This window comes from Talpa europaea (genome assembly GCF_964194135.1).
Source record: "Talpa europaea genome assembly, chromosome: 6".
Taxonomy (NCBI): Eukaryota; Metazoa; Chordata; class Mammalia; order Eulipotyphla; family Talpidae; genus Talpa; species Talpa europaea.
In genome coordinates, this window is record NC_140072.1 from 67,960,781 (window position 1) to 67,981,191 (window position 20,411).

Sequence of the window (20,411 nt, forward strand, 5' to 3'; positions counted from 1 at the left end):
CTATGTTGCTTAGTATAATCTTACGTGTATCTTAAGCGTAGTGGCCTTGGAAAATGAGTGAGCATAATGTTTAAATTCTAACATAAAAACAAAGGTAGAAGGAAAATACTTTCCTGAGTATGCTGAGTATACCTGTTCCTCATAATAATGAATTAAAATGCCGTTCATAAAATAATACTTCAATCATCGTTCAGCATGCTTTTCAGAGTCTACTTTGCCATTTTTTTTGTTTGTTTGTTTTTACTAGAACAGAGGATAAAAAGTTTGACTGGAAAAATACAGTATGGAACCAATGGAATATTACAGATATATGGTCTCTTTATATACTCCAATACAGATACTCATCAGAGATCACATTTCCAAAAACAGAAATGCAAATTTAAATTTAAGGTAAGTGTGCTTAATCCTATCGGTAAGCAAGTTTTTGCACAATAACCCGCAATGAGTTTCTGATTCTTGGCGTTCATATTAACAGAAGTGTTCAAAAACAAAATAACCCAACACTGGGATGCAAGTTAATAAACTTTCAGGAGGGCTGTTGGGCAAATATGTATGGTAGTTTAAACTTCCAAATTTACTTTGAATTTACTTTGAATCAGAAATTAAGTTCTTAGAAATTTAAAAATACGGGGCCTCCTTGGTGGCACAGCAGTTGAGGCTGGACTGCAAAGGTGCCCGCAGCCTCTGCAGTGCCAGTTCGATCCCCGGCCGCCTGGAGGGTCCCACATGGCACGCAGACTTCTCCTGCTGCTGCTCTCCTCAGCAGTGTACCTCAGTCCTTCTGCCTGTTCTGTTCCCCGCTCTGACTCTGATGAATTCTCTCACCCTCCCGTGCTTCTAATTGTACCCAGTGCTTGCATAAATAAATAAATTAATTAAAAAAAATGAAATTTAAAAATACATATGCACATAGATATATTTAGCTACAAAATTTTAGCTTTTGTACCTTATTTTACACTAGTAAAACAGAATATTACCATTTTAAATTGTTGATGAAGTAATGGAGCTAAACATTGACCATCAATGACTAAAAATATCAGAAAAACACCACAATCCAAAATTATGTACCATCTAAGGGTAGCCCACTATGCCAACTATGAACTATTATTGCCAAAAATCAAAAATGAATCTGACCAATATTCTAGATCTAAGTACCTATTCTGAGAAGATACAGTAAATGGATAACCATGTTAAGGTAACAGCTGGCTTTGCTAATGATGCAATCTACTAACTCCAGAAATTGAGAAATACTGCAAATCCATTGACCTATTTTTTTCCCTTTAATCTCCAACAAATAAGTTGCAAAGGAATAAAATTAGTGATGGAGAAGAATCTATTGCTAAAAAGAGACTTACTATTTACAGTATATGGTTCTTATTTAGATGTTGATTTGAGCAATTTGGAGAAGGGAAAGGAGGGAGGATATCAAAGATTTTTGAACACTGCTTAGATATTTGATATTTGACATTGAAAGAATTACCATTTTTGAGGTCTGGTAATAGTATTGTGGTTATATTAAAAAACAAAAGTGCTTTTAAAGGTAGAGTAGGGAAGTAGGGAGTATAGATAAAATAAGACTGACCATGAATTGATAATTATGAAGCTGGTCATGGCATATGACAGTTCATTATATTTTGCTTAAAAACAGTACAGTAGTGCCCTACTTGTTTAACAGAATGTCTTTGATTATAGAATTTATGGTATATCTTTGAGAGAAAATACTAAGCAACCATTACAATGATTCTAATGTTCTGTATTATATAACATGTTTAAGAGTACTAAAGCATTCAAAGTGTTAACAAATATAAAAAGATTATAAAGCAGTGTGCAGAGAACTATCCCACCCAAGTGCATACAATGGAAATAAAAGATCACCAATTTAGTAGTAATTATTTCTGAGTGAGAGGATTATGGGTAATTTTAATTTTCTTCTTTGTGCTTTTTGTTTATTTTTCAAATTTCTGTAATAAATATGCATATATTTTTGCTTCTCAGGTTTATCATTACAAAAGAGGGGAAGAACAAATACCGCTTAGAAAATGTGTCTCCAGATATGATGAAAATAAAAATTTTGTATATTCTATAGGAGCAGCTTTTAAAAATGTTAGCAAAGCACTATTTTGTGTTAGTATGATATAAAATAATGTATTGCTATTACTTGGTTGGCAGAAGTCAAGGAATATTAATTTTGTTACCTGTAGGTTATTTAAGAAGTCACTGACAAGATTTTTTTTTTTTTTTGAGAAAGGCTCAAGGAGAAGAATCTAAACAAATATAGAATATCAGGAATAAAGCTTATACTTCTCAATACAAACTTTTCAGGTTTACTTATGTTGTCTGATTTATAGGTGAAAAGTGGAGACTACAGACTTTCTTATATACCCCTTCGTTTTAAATGGCCACATACTATTTTCTTTCTGGCATATAACTGCCAGCTTGGCAGATCAAGACAAGGACATCTGGCTTCCCCAGATCTCCTGGTGCTGTGTAAAAAATCTGATCCTTTTATTAGGATGTGTATTACCTCAGGGTAAAAACTGTAGTGGCATTTTGGTATTACCGTATTTTGAAAGCTGAAAATTGTACAATCTGGTCTTTTGATACTTATCCAGTTTAAAAAATATTCTCATCAAAGGGGTTAAAGTTTATACTTAAATTTTATTTTATGTAGAAAAAATATCAAAAAGTTAGGAATATCTAAATCCACATTGTTGCCAGATGAGCGGTATGGTGGTGTCCGTTGCCTCTTGAATCTCCCTTGTAGGTGCACCTTGGAGCCAGAAAGCATGCACAGTGACTTTTGAAACAGCTAAGAACCATCCTGCTCTATGCATATGAACTTAATGCCACAAATTCTCACATCAATTAGGAATTTTTTTTTTATTTACAGGTGCCTGTATCTTAGTAAGCATAAGCAAAAAAGCATACAAAATGGAAGCCACTAATTGATAAGAAGGAAAAATTAACTGTCAAAGGGAATATCCAGAAAGAAAGAATGTAATAAACATGCGAACATTTGAATGAAAAAGACAAGTTTTCCCCATTGACATATTCATTTTCTTGTTCCTCTAACCTTTGTTGAGCAGTTGTTATATGCTGGCTGACAACTTCATAAACATTTTCAGATCTTTTTTTTTTTTTTTTATAGAGGCATGTTTTCTTTCTTTATTAGTTTGTTTGTTTTGTTTATACAAGCACTGGGTACAGTCAGAAGCGCGGGAGGGTGAGAGAATTCACCAGAGCCAGAGCGGGGAGCAGAACAGGCAGAAGGACCGAAGTACACTGCTGAGGGGAGCAGCGGGCGGCAGGAGAGGTCTGCGCACCATGCGGGACCCTCCTCTGGTGGCCGGGGAGCAGCCGGGGATCGAACCGGCGCCGCAGAGGCCGCGGGCAGCTTCACAACCCAGCGCTCAACCGCTGCGCCACCGGGGAGGCCCCATTTTCAGATCTTAAACACTTCCAGATCATGTCCAATCTTAGTTTTTTCAAATAAGAAAGACTTTAAAACATTTTCAATGACTATAGAGTGTTAAATTCAGCCCCAATTGGTAGGTATTGGTTCATTGGATTAGTACTTACTCATCCGTGAATTGAAAGGAATGAAAATAGAGGCACAGAAAAGTTAATAGGGTAAGACAGACCATAGTCTTCCCTCCCTCCCCTCAGAATTGGGCAGTGGCTTACTGTAGGGGCAGGAAGGACACAGAGCAGGTTTTCTATGATCCAGCAGACAAGAGGAGTCAGAGTCCTCAGTGGCTTCTGCAGGTCTTTTATTGGGATTTACCAGGCATCCAGGCATATGGCAGTCAGGGGTGCTGGGGTGCCAGGAGGCTGGCAGGCCTCCCAGCCCCCAGCAAGTCTTAACTCTGTCTGGGCTCTCCGGTGTTCTCTGCTTCTCTCTCGGCTTCTGCTACTTCTTTCTCGGCTTCTCTTTCAGCTTCTGCTGGCGTCCCCATGACGCCGCCCTTAAAAGCCCAGTCTCAGCCCAGGTGAATCCCATCTACCTATGCCCACACCCTATTCCAGATGCCCGCCATCAGGCATGCATTCAGGACCGCAATGATCCATCATCTATCCTGATGGTGGGAGGGCAGAAAAGCCTGACATTTTTCCTTACCCTACACTTACACACATACACAGACACATGCATGCACATATTATTTATTTATATCTTTAAATATCCTAATATATTTTAATGTGGGCTATTTTGGGACGCATTGACTAGGGAAATCTCGATACTTTTTTCAAATGTGTTTCTGAGACAAAGAATCATACTATTTATGTAGCAGTGCTGCATACTGGTAGTGCTTATAGTTTTGTTTCTAAAATTTGTTAACTAAGATATTATCTTAATTATTATGACCCATCGCATAGATTTCTCTTTAATTATATTCCTTATCTCCATGTAAGGGTAATCTCTTGACCAAACAATTTATTTATCCCTAGTCTAATAATTCTATAAAAAGTATTGTGAAAACAGCATCTGCTCATTTTATAGATTTAAAAAAATCTTGAGTAATTGTTCTCAATATTATGAAGAAATTTACATCTCTTGTATTTCAAGTTTCCAGTAGAAGTCTCCATTTCAGAAACTCAAGTAGCAAGTCTATTTATGTTTTGCATTTTATGAAAATGTTCCATGGCCACCCTGATGTTACTCTCTTTCTCTTTCTAATTTATGTTCATTATTATGGTTTTCTAAATGCAGTAGCAGTTGAGGCTTTGTGTGCTGGTGTATAGACCATGTAAGACTGATGGATACTTAGAAGTGAAGCTGTCTGCCCTTTTCCATATCTGTACTTTGGACGCTCTGTGACCTTCATGTTTTTTGTTTCCTGGCTTAAATCTTAGATCTCAGAAATAACTGCTTACTTAACTTAAACCCAAAGCACAGAAGTGATTTGCAATAGTTTGAGTATGTTTAAAAATGTTTTGAATCTTGATGAAACAGTAGGAGTTTCTACTGCTTTACCCTGGATAAGAATTATATTAGCCTTCCTTTAGTATTTTGATACCACTCTTCTTATGTATCACATTAATTATCAGCATATACTTTTTTTTTTAATACACTGGGAAAAAAACTGGTGCCAACAATTAGCTCGGTAATTCAGATTTTTTTTTTCTAAATTGAAATTGAATTGACTTTTGGTATAGTGTGACCTAATATTACAGTCCATTTGCTGTAGTGTATTAAATATGTAGTGTTCTATTTATTGCGATTGAGGAGCTTGTTCTGTGATCATCTTTCTGACCACTTAAGAAAGATTGTAAGTACTTATAAGTACTAAAAACACACTGGTCATTGAACACATCAATGAGTAAAAGGTGAGTGGGTTGGTGATAAATGAGAGAGAAGTACCTTTGTTTCAATATTTATTGAGGATTGTTTTTAATGAAGTGTTCTATCTAGAGTGGAAATACTGTGCTTTTTCTCCCTCTTCATAATCTCTTTAGCAGGTCAAGTTGCTATCTGTGGCTGTATCTTCATTATTTAGCGATCTTGGAGAAGTATAAAAGCTTCACCTTAGTTATCAATTAAGTGTTATATTGGTGTTTTCCATGAGTATGATAGAGTAGAAATCCACTAGCAGTTCACAGAGAAGGGAAATTCTGCTCATGGCTTCTCTTGATGAGTTTGTGAATCCACAGTAAAACTGGCAGATAGCATATATCTCTGATGGATTTTGAAATGCAACTTTGACATCAGATGCTATATGATTTTCATGTAGGAAAAATGAAGACCTTTGAAGCAAGCTAGATCTACAGCTGCTCTCTCTTCTCTCATGAGAGAAACTTCTGAACCTTCCTTTAAATCTGCCTTCATGGGACCTCCCTGTTGGTGCAGGGATTAAGTCTCAGCACTATCAAGCTATCACCAGCCACAGCAGTGTGAGTTCAATCCTCAGCCTGGGAGCTGATACACATGGAGCATCAGACCTCTCCTGTCTCGCCCACTGCTCCCCTCAGCAGTGTATTTCACTAGATCCACCTTTTCTGTTCCCCACTCTGTCTCTGGTGAATCCTCTCACCCTCCCCTGCCCCACACCTCTGGCCTACACCCCAGTTCTTTTTTTTTCCCAAAGATTTATTTATTTATGTATACAAGAACTAGGGTACAGGCTAGAGGTGGAGAGGTGAGGGGATTCACCAGAGACAGAGTGGGGAACAGAACAGACAGATTGACTGAAAGACACTGCTGAGGGGAGCAGTGGGTGAATCAGGAGAGGTCTCCTGTGCCATGTGGGTAGCTCCCTGGCAGGGGATGAAACTTGTGCTGCAGTGGCTGTGGATAGCTTCATAGGTTGCACCTTAACCCCTTGTACACCCAGTTCTTGTATGCATAAATAAAGTACAAATCTTAAAAAAAAAATCTACCTTCTTTTAGGTCAACAGCTTGTCATAACTTGTGCATGGGACTGGATTTGGACACAGAGAGCCTTGGTGTCCACAACAGGCCTGAGCAGAGAGAATGGAGAGTTGTGTTGAGCATTCTAATTTCTACAGATTATTTCACTTTTGTTAGAAAACAAAACCACCACGCCTTTAAAAGCCACCACCGAGAAAACACCATCATTTTGATAATAATTGTGCATTTGCATCATTCCAAATTGATGGTCTCCCAACAACTCTGAGATGGATGACTCAGGTCTCACTGGAGTGTTTATTTTAGAGACATAGGAAAGGGCCACTGCTTGTTCTGGAAATCCCTTCTTCATTCTTTGATATTCTTTCTTTTGTTAATCTCTTCATCTTCATGGGGTATATAGAATTTTCTTATCTATGTACAAAACTCTCATTTTATTTGCTTACTTTTTAAAATATTTTTATTTATTTATGTGTACAAGAACTGGGGGTAGGCCAGAGGTGTATGTGTGTGGGGGGGAGGGTGGTGGTGAGAGGATTCATCAGAGACTGAGTGGAGAGCAGAATAGGCAAATCTACTAAGGATGAGCAGTGGGCAAGACAAGAGAGGTCTGCTGCACCATGTGAGTTGCTCCCTGGCCCAGGATTGAACTTGCGCTGTAGTGGCTGGTGATAGCTTGATTGCACTGAGACTTTAACCCTTGCACCACCAGGGAGGCCCAAACTCTTATTTTAGATAACCAAAATATTACCCTATCCTTCAAAATCAGCTTTACTGTCCAATATTCCCATTATTGTCTGCCACATCTTTGTCCTTATAGTCAAGTGTCAGGAAAAGGGGGATTTACAATATAAACATCCTCCCTTCAATTCCTTTTTACCATGGATTTTTTTGCTCTCTCATGAGTTCTTTTCAGCATTTGCATAAAGATCCATTCCTTCCTTCTAACTTCCTCCTATCATCAGTGTGCCTACTTACCCACCCAAAGAGCTCCTGCTTAAGTAACTGAGGGTTCTTTATCCAAATCGGTATTATCTCTTTGTCATACATATGTCAATATCTAATAACAGCATATATACATACATATATAGATATAGATATGTATTAAACAAACAGGATTTAACCAATTTCTAATGTGTTCAATTCTGGGTTTTTTTAAACAATCTATTTCTTAAGTTGGAAGGAGAAAGTAAAGCCAGATGATTTCATTCATACGTGTGATATAAAGGAAAAAAGGAACTGACAATACTAAACCAAAACAAACCCTAGAAATATGACTGTAGGATTGAGTTTATTAAAGTGGAGGGAAGAGTGTGGGACTGGGGACAGAGAGAAGGCCCAATAGCCTCGGATAAAGAAATATGGGTGCATTGGTGGGGGAGGTGTTATGGGGACACACATCTGAGGAGTTGTGAACCCCTTCCCATAAATCATATACAGTGCTGTAAACCAGTGTTACCTCAATAAAGAGTAAAACTATCTCTGACCTAGCATAATGATTTGATGATCAGCCTCCTTGCTCAGGCCAGAAATCTGGGTTAAATTTAGAACACTTGTCAGCTTTTGACATCTTCATTCAATCAACAACATACTTCATTAATCCTATATACTTAAAATTCTTCAATTATAATTAATTTTTTAAATTTCAAACGTATTTTATCCTTTCATCCCCATTAGAACTGTGTTAATATAGAGTCTCATCTTAGATCACTGCACCAACAATGTAACTAGTATCCTTGCTTCTAATTTCACTGTTTTCCAAAAGTCTATACTCCTGCCAAGGAGAGTTTTTAAAACTTACCTGCTTCAACCCTACTTATTTTTAAAGCTATCATTCATTGCAGTATTCAAACTCCTTAATATCTCAATGGACATTTATTTTGATTGGTTTCAGTCTCCTTTTCCAAATCTGATTTTTACCTCACTTCCCTTGCATTTTGCTCTAACTTCAAGGAAGCCCTTACAAGTCTTAGGATGTTTGAGTCCTCTGACATTCTTGCCTGAAATGCCCTCTATTTACTGGATTGATTAGAAGCTCATCAAAACTCACATTCACTAAGAACTGGAGAAGGTCACCTTATTTTCTTAGAAGATGTAATTAGTTAAGATGAAATCATCCTGGGGGAGGGCTAAATCCAACATGACTAACATCCTTATAAGAAAAAGAGGAAACACAGGGAAGAAGACCACATGAAGATAAGAGACAGAGCTGGATGGTGCATCTCTAGAACGGAGATGCCAAAGATTATTGCAACACCACAAGCTAGGAGAGCTTGTGGGGTCAGCTCCCTCTTGGCCTGCAGGAAGATCCCACCCTGTAGCTCCTTGGTTTCAGGCTGCTGGTCTCCAGAACAGTGAGAGTAGATTTCTGTTATTGTGTTCACACCAGCTTGTGGTTATCTGTTAGGGCAGCCCTAGTAAATGACTTGACCTTTCCCCAATCCTTTTCCAATCCAGTAGCCTTTGGGAATTGCCAGGACTGGATGAGACACCCACCTTTGGGCACCATATGCTTCTCTGTTATACTACTTGAGTTCTGAAACCATTAAGTAGCCAGTGAGCTCTGGGAGCATAACAAGGAGCCTTGTCCCCATCTCCAGCACCTGGCAAAGAACTGCACAGGATTTTGTAGGTTCATTAAATCATTGAAATGGCAGGTTTCTGTTGCAGCTTATCATCCATTCCTTATTCCAGTATTTTGTTCCTGCTGCATTTTTTTTTTTTTAAGTGTTTAAGCTTGTTCATGATGTTGACTTCAGTGTTCACCTTTCCTTTTACAAACGTCCTGCCTCTCCTCCCTCTGGTCTCCTCACCCCACCCCACTCCATATAGAAATTGAATTTTATCTGCTTTTGCTGAAAGTTTTGCAACTATCCCAATATTCTTTCCCTTGATTGACAAATCTTTGCTGAGTATCATTCAATTTGTACAGATGACAAGAAATAACAGATATGGGGGGAGAAGTATTTTTTTCTCTTTAGCTGAACCCATTCCCTTTTGGTTTATCAGAAAACAAAATGAATCTCCCAAATCTTAATGAATTTGATAGCTCCTGCACATCTAGAAAAACTTAACATAGGAAAAAAACACATCAATTATTTGGTTAACTGATGAGAATCTAAAGGCCAAGTTTGGAAATTGTTCAAGTTTTCTATGAATATTCATAAATAATTAACTTGCATCTCAATTTAGAACCCAACAACAGTTCATTTCAATTTTTTTGTTTTGTTTTTAATATCTGCGTTAATTATATGCCGAGGTCTAGTTTCTGGGTCTTCTCTCCTCATGGTGATTGAATACTGCAGTTGGTGAAAAACATCCTGTACTACTGTGACTCCCACCTCATGACTTTGTAGCTGGAGGAGGAAGGCCCCGGTGCTTTTTGAAGGACAGCTCCTTCTTAAGAGTGAGTGCTCTCTTCCTGTGCTCCCAAAGGAGTGTATACCTTTAAGAGTAAATTTCTTTCGTGCACACTTTTTGCTAAAAGTGCAAAAAGTGTACAAGAGAAAAGAGACAGGAAGAAAAGAAATCTGCCCCAAAATAAATGGTAAAAGCGAGACTGCTACCTCCACTTGGTATTTTCAGTCCCTTGGACAGCCACATGCTTAGCCCTGTGAGGGAGACAGAGATTGCAAACCCCTCAGGGTAAAAAAAGATACCAAGAAGAACTCAGTCTAACCGGTAGAAAGGACCCCTGTTCTTGTGAAACAGGCTGCGTGAAAGAATAATTAGAGCCCTGGGCAGTTAGTAAGAGGGAGGCCATTCGGGGGCTGCCCCTTTTGTCTCTTCGCCTTGTATAGGCTGGACGATGGAATAATTGTGGACAAAGGGTTCAGAGAGGGCGGAGAGTAGGGTATGAACTCTTCAGGCAGCTGCTTTCAGCTTTATTTACTGCCCCATCTTTCCGCAGAATCCTGTCCAGTTCCGGGCCGCCTCCAGGGAACGGACCGCCTGACTGCGTGGTAACACTGCCATCTAGTGGCCACTGCGCCCCTGCGCTGTGGCTTTCTTTGCCCTCTGGCGGCTCTGTAGCTCTCTCTTCCTCTCTCCCTTTCTCTGTTGCACACTCTCTCTTTCTCGCTCTCTTTTAAAAAAGGTTTTTATTCCATCAAGGAAAAAAAAAAAACTGGCTTTTGGAAAACAACCAACTCTGTTGGAACTCAGAGATAATAATCAGTTTCTCTGGGCTTGTGAAATTGGCTCATTAAGCGTGCTTTTTAACAGAAAATATTGGAAGCGATTAAGTCTGCTTTACTGAGTGGGCATGAAATGGCCAACCTTCGGCCACCCACAGCTCCTAGGTGCCTGGCGACGTTTTATGCATGCAGCGTAATGTCTTTACTTGAAGTGCTGTTTATTCATCACCTGCTTATTTATCTCTTTGCATTTGGCAGGCACATCGATCAATGTTAAACTGTCACACAAGGTTATTTTTCTTTTACATAACAGTATAAGCCTAAGGTAGTGGCATATTAAAAGTAATAACTTTCTAACTGTAGCTCAGGATGACAGCCCCATTTTTATCCGAATATATTACAGCAAGGAATTCCTTATTCATTTCTCCTTTGCCCTCCTGCCACTCCTCTAGCGCTCAGCTCTTCCAAGGTCAAAGGTTTCATTCTGCCTTGCTTCCCTCCCACTTTGCATACCGCTTGGCTCTTCCTCACCTCCAGCTATCTCCAGTTTTTAGGTTGATAAACCCATAGTGAACATTCTGTCCACCTGGTATACACATCTTGCTCTCCTGCTGTATGATGACATTTACCCCTTTGCATAAAGATGTGGTAGCTGACTGGATTCCGGGGAAGCAGCAAAAAAACTGCTTCATCTGGTGTCAAAGGTTGTGATGATTGTATATTTCCATCTCTATGACCATCAGGTTAAATGTGGTGGAATATTACTGTTTTATATTTTCCTTAAGATTCATAATAAGTGACAATAAAAGCAACTACAGACCCATGAAAATAGAGGAATAAAAAAAAAATCTGAAAGCAACTAGTATTGCCCTGACTGGTGTTGGCTTGGGGTTTTTAAGTTGTTTTCAACTGCCTTTCTTTGGTTTTAGCTTGGTTGTGTTGCTTTCAAGCTACCCAGTTTGTGACACTTCCTTTCTTGGCAATAGACCAAGCGAGCTTTCTTTGTGCAAACAGGTTTTCTTTTCCTTTCTTTCAACCATTCACTCCCTCCCCCTTCAGTATAGCCTTAAAATACCTAGAGATAAGAGTATCAGATATTTTTAGCATCAAATTTCAAAGTGGCCCTTAGCATCCCTTCCTGCCCTTGTTTTCTTCCTTGGATTTCACTTCTGACTTGGCCTCTGTTGCTAAATATGTCTTGAATGGTGCCTTTCCAATATGCTGCTGTGATAATCTTGTGTACACAGAAACTGTGCATCTTACCATAGTGGACCCTGTTGCACAACTATTCTTGTGACACAAGGTACCAGACCCCATTCTAATCTATTTCTGCATGCACCAAAATAGCTCCCGTAGTAAATGTGAGGAGGGAAATGTAACTGCTTAAGAAAATATGGTCCAGCAGTCTACCAAGTGCTTGCTGTAGAGGCTCATGAGTTTAGCAGTGAGTCTGGCTCACCTCTTAGATTGACTTATGCATTCCTGTACATAGAAAGATGGTAGAATGCTGATCTATGGTGATCTATTTTATCATGGGTAGCACAGCCCCAGAAAAAAAGCATAACCATTAAAAAAAAAAAATGCTGCCCAGCCTGTGTCTATGCTCCTACGATCAATATTTGCATTAAAGTGGTTTAAATGTATGTGGCTCAGAGGCTGTCCATTCTTTCAACCTGACCTGCTGCATTGATTAGGGCTAGCGATAGAGGGGTAAAGAGCAAATCAGGCGAGGAAAAGAATTAAAAGGAAAAATAGGAGAAAATGAAAGCTGTTGCTATGAGTCTTGTAGGAGCTGTGCTTTAAACCAATCACGGATGCCATGTTTGCTCTGCTGCCCACTCTGCAGGGCCATACACCCTTTCCACAGCCCTCAGAGGGCTGTTTGCCTTTCAAAGCCCACAAAAAGATTTCTGGATGCCTCTGAGAAGCGGCAACTAAGGAGCCTGTGATTAACAGCTAACTGTGTCTAGGTAAATGCTTATATTTAGCTACTTATACTCTTCCTTTGCATCTCAAGTGTCTATTTTTGTGAGCTGCCATTTGCTTGGCTAAAACCCCATTAAAACTATATAAATCACTACTTATTAAATACTTATTTTTTGCATCAGATGTTACTAAGTTACTTCTGGATGTCATACAAGTCTGTTTCTTAATGTAGCCTAAGTAGTGGTGACTCTGATGCCATTTTCACATTTGATATCCAAAGTTGGCTTGTCACTAGTCCAAAATCAAACTATCAGTAAAAGAGTAATTATGCTTCACATTCAAACTCCTAATTTCAAGGCCTAGACTTTTAGACCAGTGCAAAGTAATGCTGACTTTGGGAAATTTTTTTTCTCTTTTGGAATGTTTTATTAGGGTAATTATCACACTATACTGCTTTATGTATGAAGAGATAAAATGCCTGTTTTATAATATTAGAACCTTTTTTTGTATCATCTTGGGCATTTTCAATTATTTGAAGCACAAAATATTTTCAGTGGAAACAAGGATGGAAACTCATCTCCTAGAGAAGGCAGAAAAGCCTTTCACAAAATTAGTACTTTGTTCTTCTGTGGCAAAAAAGTGGCCTACATATTTCAGCAATCTCAGGGAAATATAAATGTTTTTAAGATAAACCACTTCATTTGTAGGTTAACTGGTATAGAATATGAGGACTATACTAATTACAACTAGACTCTAATAGACAAAAGTTAATACTTGTTTATAGAAATTGTTGGATAACTATCATCAAGACCTATGCCAGATATGATGTACTTCTTAATGTCTAAGAACTGATCCTATATAATACAGGATAAATAGCAGAATAGGAAATAGTTAAATTCCTTCACAAAACAGGATGTGACCTTGTGCCTCAACAAGTCATACAGAAAGTAAATTTAGGATGAGTGTAGAAAATGGAAAGTGTATGGAGATGGAGTGTTTGGGGAAGAATTTGTAAAGTTGGACTTAAAGATGGATGGATAGATCATAAATTGGAGGAAGAATCCATTTAAAATAGAGAAATATGTGAGTATAGTTTGAAATTTTGGAATGTGTATCCCTGTTCAAGTGATGTTGGCATGTCATGAGAGGTAGGATTGATTGGGTTGGGCCAGACAACAAAGACCTGGAAGGTCAAGATTGGACAGTTGAAATTCTCTTGCAGTATCTTCTTTTATTGTCTTGGGGAAATAAGGCAGATTTGTCTACTGAAATTACAGCTTGAAAAATCTGACCTACTTAGGGCATTGCTTGGAGCACTGGAGTTTCTAACAAGCCCTTCACTCTCAAGGAAAAATCTCTTGATAGTTTCATTTTCTCAAGGATGAAAAGAAATTAAAAGTAACACCTGTGAAGATTTTACTTATGAGGCTAACTTGAAGTAAGAGAATTGCCTCAAGAGAGAAATGAAAAGGTGAAAGCAAATTTCCAAATCTAAAATCTTCAGATCAGTGTGTTGATAAGTTTGCTTTTTAACCAAAACTGATGTGTGAAAATTCAGTTTATTAGAAAGATAAATCTGTGTATACTAATCATCGACAATCATTGGAAAGAATTTTCTGTAAATTCCTGTAATTAGAAGTGCTTTGCACATTTTAATGTGCTTTGATGTACGAGCCTCAACACAGACCAAAACAAACCAACCACAAAACAAGAAAACCAAACTTACAAACAAAAAGGCCTGATTTATATGTAGCTTTTAAGGAAATCATATCTTACTAAACAGTTCATAAAACAAAATATACTTAATTAGTTGCTGCCACCTCTTAGACTGAGTTAGATAATAATGCCCAGACATTGTAAAGCAGCAAATGAATTTCAGATCTTAGGAATGCTGTATTTGCATAGAAAATATAGATTCCAGGGGAATTCATTTATATGTGTAAAAAAAAAGCAGGTTTGAAATAACAATGAGAGTAATCACACAATACTGAGTGCTTTCAGAAGAAGCTCTGGTAAAGAGGGCTTCATAAAGACCTGCCCTTGGCTTATATTGTCATGTTTTGAGTGAGCCCTTAGTTTACCGCTCAGTTTTTGGACTCATTGCTACAGAATGAAGTCTTATATCCTAGATCAGTGGTTCTCAAGGGCAATTCTCAGAAAAGCAACATCAGCATGACTTCAAAACTTGTTAGAAATGCAAATTCTGGACCTCATTCCTTAACTACTAAATTAGAAACTTAGAGCAGTGCACCAGTTACCTCTGATACAACGGTGAATTTGAAAACCACTGTCTTATATCCTAAAATGCTAACGGTTAATGGTTTTTGATTTAAACAAAGGGTGGTTTATTTCTAAACAGTTTGCCTGTTTTGTTCCTGTCTTTCCCCACTGATGGCAGCTGTGTTATTTCTCTGCTCTTCCAGTATTTTTCTTTTGGTTTATTTTATACTATGTGGGATGCTTCAGGTTAAATGAGTAGAGTATGAGTGTAAGAATTTTCTTCTTTTTTGATAGCAGTTTGTCATTCTGGAAATTTTTTTAAACACTGATCTATCTAAGTAGCATTATAGGTAGGTCAGTTTTTATCTTGAAGTTTTATCATCAGAGAAGTTAAACGATATTTATATATTACTTAAAATAAAAATTCTTTTTAGTTAGATAAAGACTCATAAGCCTCAAAATAATCTTCCTCACTGATCATTTAATTTCAGTTGGCTTAGGATGTTATTTGTATTAAGTTAACAGGGTGCTAATTTAACATAGGTTTGTAGTCATTTGAAGTCATTTTCATTCATTAAGAAAAATATCTCTTTAGATTAGATTATCATAAGAGTTTGAATAGCAATAGGGATTCCTCTGTGTGGGCCTGAGGATTTTCCACATGAATGCATAGTGTTTCACCACCCTCTTGAAAAGTGTAGAAATTTTTTTTTTTTACTATAGAGCAGGGCACTGAGTGATATCTGGCTTCGTCTTGGGCATGAAAAAGAACAGACACATTTTGTACTGGATTCATGTATTGGGTCTATATTATATTATGATATGTATCATTCTGGTACATATTGTCATTCCCATATCCCAGTTTATAATTTTCCAGAATATTTTAGATACTATATCCACTGATAAAAATTCCTTTTTGCTCTTGGTTTTAGATTTTTAGATGTATTACATTAATAGATTTACTTATTAAGTGTAGATTTTTGCAGCCTTATAGGCATTTTACACCAAAAGTGCCTGGAAAAATATGGGCCTCCCATTAATTTGCCAAAAGGTATTAATTGCAGAGAATCTTTGAAAATTATTTATTTTGAAATTTATTTTCTTTATGCTGTATTGAACATATCCTTCCTAACTGTTTTATACACTCCTAAGCTGGGGACCCTTCCACCCCAGTCACAAGCAACGGGAGCAGGTGCCCTTGCTTTATTCCACCGCTGTGTTTTTTTTTGTTTGTTTTTGCCCTCTCCAGGTGCTGAGTCTCCCAGTGTCCTTGGTTCTTCTGGCTTTGACATAAGGGTTATTTAAGCATTTGGAGAGAAATTACCTTCTAGCTGTTGGAATTCACTCATCTAAATTTTGGCTTTGAGGCTCTGTACCCTTGCCACTTGGGCAATCATCTTGATAAACCCCCATTTAAAGTGATTCCAGCCAGATCAACTTGATAAGCAATGAAAATGAGAAGCCCAAGAAAATGGTAATATATCAGTTTTAAGTGGACACAGTGGACTTTTCCATACCTCTAGATTCTCCTAGCCTACCTACTAAAATATTTATAAATCTTTCAGAAGAAAAAAATTCATAAGATCATAAAACTCAAATTTGTATAATTTGTTTTTTGTGGTATGGGATACAACTGTGATTAATTGCAGCACTTTAACTGCAAAATAAATTTGACAATAGCTTTATTTAAACTGAATTACCCTCAAATAATCTGAGAACTTGGGACAGCATGCTTGCATTGCTAGGGCTCCATACCCGCCTGTTTCTGGGGCTGGAGATGCCCAAATATAGAGACTCTTACAAAGAGATTCAGAGATAGAAGTTACAGAGTTGAGAGCTGCATGTGGGTATGACATTGCTATTTTTTTTTTCTTTGTGACACTCTAAGTTTTATATAATGTAAATCTATTTCTGAAATTCAGCAAAATGTCATTAATATATGATGCTGTTGGCAACCTTCCTGACGGTTGAAACCAGAAAAGTACATTCCCTTAAGGAAATGAAAGCTGCTCTGAGTGATTTGACTTCCATAAGAATGTGTATTGAAAGTTTCAATAATTCGCAGGGCTAAAATATAGGTAAGATTGATCTGAACTGGAGGGTTATTAAAGATAAGCAAATACTGTAAATATTATAGTAAGACGTGCAAATTAGATTCAGAATTTAAATCTTCTGTAAACTTTGATTTTATCGGCTTAATTCTTGGAGTGCTAATTTAATGCTTACTCAGATATTACCTACTGAATAATCTGGGTTATGAGCCAAAATTTCTCTCCATTTTCTAGTAGAACAGTAATTAACTCACCTCTTTAATTCTGAAAGCTATTATGCATAGAAAAATCTTGAGAGATCAGGTAACTCATTGCTCTAGTTTCTAAAGGAAAAAAAAAAAACACAATGGATAAGAGCCCATACTTTCACAGAACTGGATTCAAATATATTATTTTCTGTGTAATTGGAATTGCATTTAATTTGAGTATATGTCTTTTCCCCCCATATACCCATAGAATAGGAAGTGGCTAAATCCATGCCTTCTCTCTTTGCAAATAAAGTTGTATTGGGACTGCATATATTTATTCATGCACATGATGTCTACTATTGCTTCCACAATGCAAAGACAGAACTGAATTGCTGTGACAAGGACCACAGAGCCCGTAAAGTCTAAATTTTTACTAAATGACACTTTACAAAAAAAGTTTGCCAACGCCTAGCAAAGACTATATTTTATCGATTTTATGATTGCACTGTCTGCTTTTCTTGAATGGGGTTGGTTTTGGACATTGGAGAAAATGTAATCTCATCTGGTACAGGGAGAATACTACCAGAATGCTACTTTGGTAGTTGAAACTTGAATTCTCTGCCTTTCTATCACTTTTCTCTCTGTCAGCTTGGGTAGGTCAAGTCCCTGCTCTGACTGGATGTCTTCATCTGTAACAAAATAAATCAGTCTATGTGATTTCTAAGGTCCTTCCATTTCCTTTCCTCCCTCCCTAGCTTCCTTCTTCCTCCTTTCTTCCTCCATTATTCCTTCTCTTCCATCCATCTTGCTTATCTTTCCATCAATTTAAATAGCTGTCATTATGCTTCAAAGTACAACTTTTCCTGGCCATTATTGTTCGAATTAACTTCTTCTTCTGAACTCCATGGCAATGGAATGTAATTATATATTGTATCATGGTGCTTGCTTCATTTATACTATGCTATTGTTTGCTCTCTATTATTTTAAAATATAAGCTCCCTGAGACTAGGAACTATATATTTTTTCTTTCTATATTCCTGACACAATTGTGTTTAATGTAGTATACAATGGGAAGCCAAAGACTTCTAAAGAACTGTGTGTTGTTGTTTCCAATATTTAATTCCCTACAATGTATTTCAGAGCATATTAGAAAAATAAAAAAAGATTCCATCCTTACATTTATTTAATATGATTGTTCCAAGACAGATAGTAATCCAGGCTTCTTTCCTCTCTGGTTATTTACTTTTTGGTGATTTAACTTTTGAAAGAATGTTTAATACAGTATATTTATGTTGTTACTGTTATTACTTTACTTCTCATTGATATTTTTTATTTTCAATTGTATTTTTATTGAGGTAACATTGGCTTGCAAAGGTGTACATAAGGTATATAGCTTCACACTTCTTCAGATGTTATTTGAAATAATAAGATCACTAGTCAGTTGCTTTGTTCTCTGGTTTAGAGATCATGATGGTTTATTCAGTTCTTAGAAATAACAACTGCAAAGATTGACTAAGGCAGTGGCATGGAAAAGTGGTAGCTATTGAACTTGATTCAACATCAAGAGACACACTTACTTAATGGGAAGTCATAGGGGCTTCTCTCCTTGGTCTTCAGTGCACCCATCAATATAGTGAGAACTATGTGTTACACATGAGCTGGGGGCTGCAGGCTGCATATTCATGTGCCATATGGTTTTTATTACGTTCAATTAAAAAACAGAGATACCTCAGAAATTTCAAAATAGCATTTCAAATTGTTTTGAAAATATAGAATAATAAACAAAACTGTTTATCATTTCAAGAACATTAAGCCTAGGCACAGTTTTTGTAGCTCTCTATTTCACAAATGAAAAAAATAATGTATTTTAAGAAGAAAAGGAATTTTGACCAAGGCAGATTCTGATTCAGCAGTGATGTGAAATACATGCCAATAAATAATAAAAAATGTACATTTTTAACTTCATTTTTAATTGTTTTGTTGGGTTCATACAAGGTTCTAGATATGTTGTAGAGCACATAGGAGAAATCACTCCTACTTCCTGGAAGCTGAGTTTATCCCTCTGATCAGTGAAAATATTACTGCATAAAATGTACTCACAAGAGCCACCACCATACCTCCCTACTCTCACCCAATCTAGATATTATTTAGAAATACTTTTTATTCAAACGGTACTTAAGTTTTCACTTAAAGTATATCTTCTTAATGGAAGACATCCTGTGAGTTTTTAAATATTTCCTGATAGTCAAAAGAAAAATTCTGTGTACAAATTAAAGAATAATGACCCTTTGGTTGGAAATATCTAGGTTAAGGGTAGTGGGTCATTTCTTTTTGTTAGAAGAATGAGAACAATATGGATTGAAATAAATTTTCTGTTTCATTTACATATTGGATGAAAAAAATCTTTGCTTAGGATTTAAGGATGCTAGGGGTAATTGTCTAGAATTTAGGGAAGGTAGGGGTAATTGAATTAATTGAACATTCAATTAAAAATCTCATGCCAGTTAGAAAATGTCTTAGCAATTATTCAAATAAGAATCCAAACCAGTTAATATGATATGACTGTGGTTGAATAGGACAAAGAAAAAGTGCAGGGAAAACAACATCTTATGACATAATGGTTACACATTTACCAACACACTGAATTAATTTTCCATTTGACTTCTAATGATGAGAATGGCAATTTGAATAGCAAAGTAAATAAATGAATAAGTGTATCATTTATGAATAAGAGGACAGAGGTTGATTGTGTTTAGGAATTCTTGAGTAACATGTCATGATATAGATAGAAATTCTGCCTTTGAGATGAGAGATGAAAACATTCAGAGAACTCTCCTTGTCTGAATCAGATGACTGTCCATTGTAGACTCAGAGACCATGGAAGGACACACTTCCTTTGCCTTTATTTTACTCTCTTCTCCCCTGATTTTCTTTTCATCGTTCCCATCACTACAATACCCATGGAAATTGGGAGGAGGGGCCATAAAAAGGAATTTTGTTTTCCCATCTTGCTCCATCCAGCCCCTGTTATCCCACATTTGTGGAACAACAGGGTTCTGTTTTTCAGCCTAAGCTCTGTCTATCATAGCAGTAAAAAGTAGCTTTCCACCACCCCTTCTTCAGCTGATGGAAGAACAAATTCACTGAGTCATAAAACTCATCTGGATTTTGAATCCATCTTGGAGAAAAAGTAAACTGTTGTTCTTGGATGTGCCCCAGGGACCGCTGCTTAATTTCTCAGTTCATTTTCCCCTCTTAGCCTATGTATGTATATAGGCTCCTCTATAGTTCCTTTATGAATACGTGCATTTTTAATACCACAAAAACTGAAAGAAGTCATTTTTTGGTAAATATACTTTCAATAGAATTGCTATCTATGTAGTCAGAGCTAACAAGCAGATGGATGTATTTGAATGCCATTATCTTGTGTACAATGATATTATCTGTTTCATGAAAAATTCAGCAGTTTGGGATGCTTTAGTGAAGGGAAGATGAAAGTAAAAAAATAGCGAGAAAAACATGATCA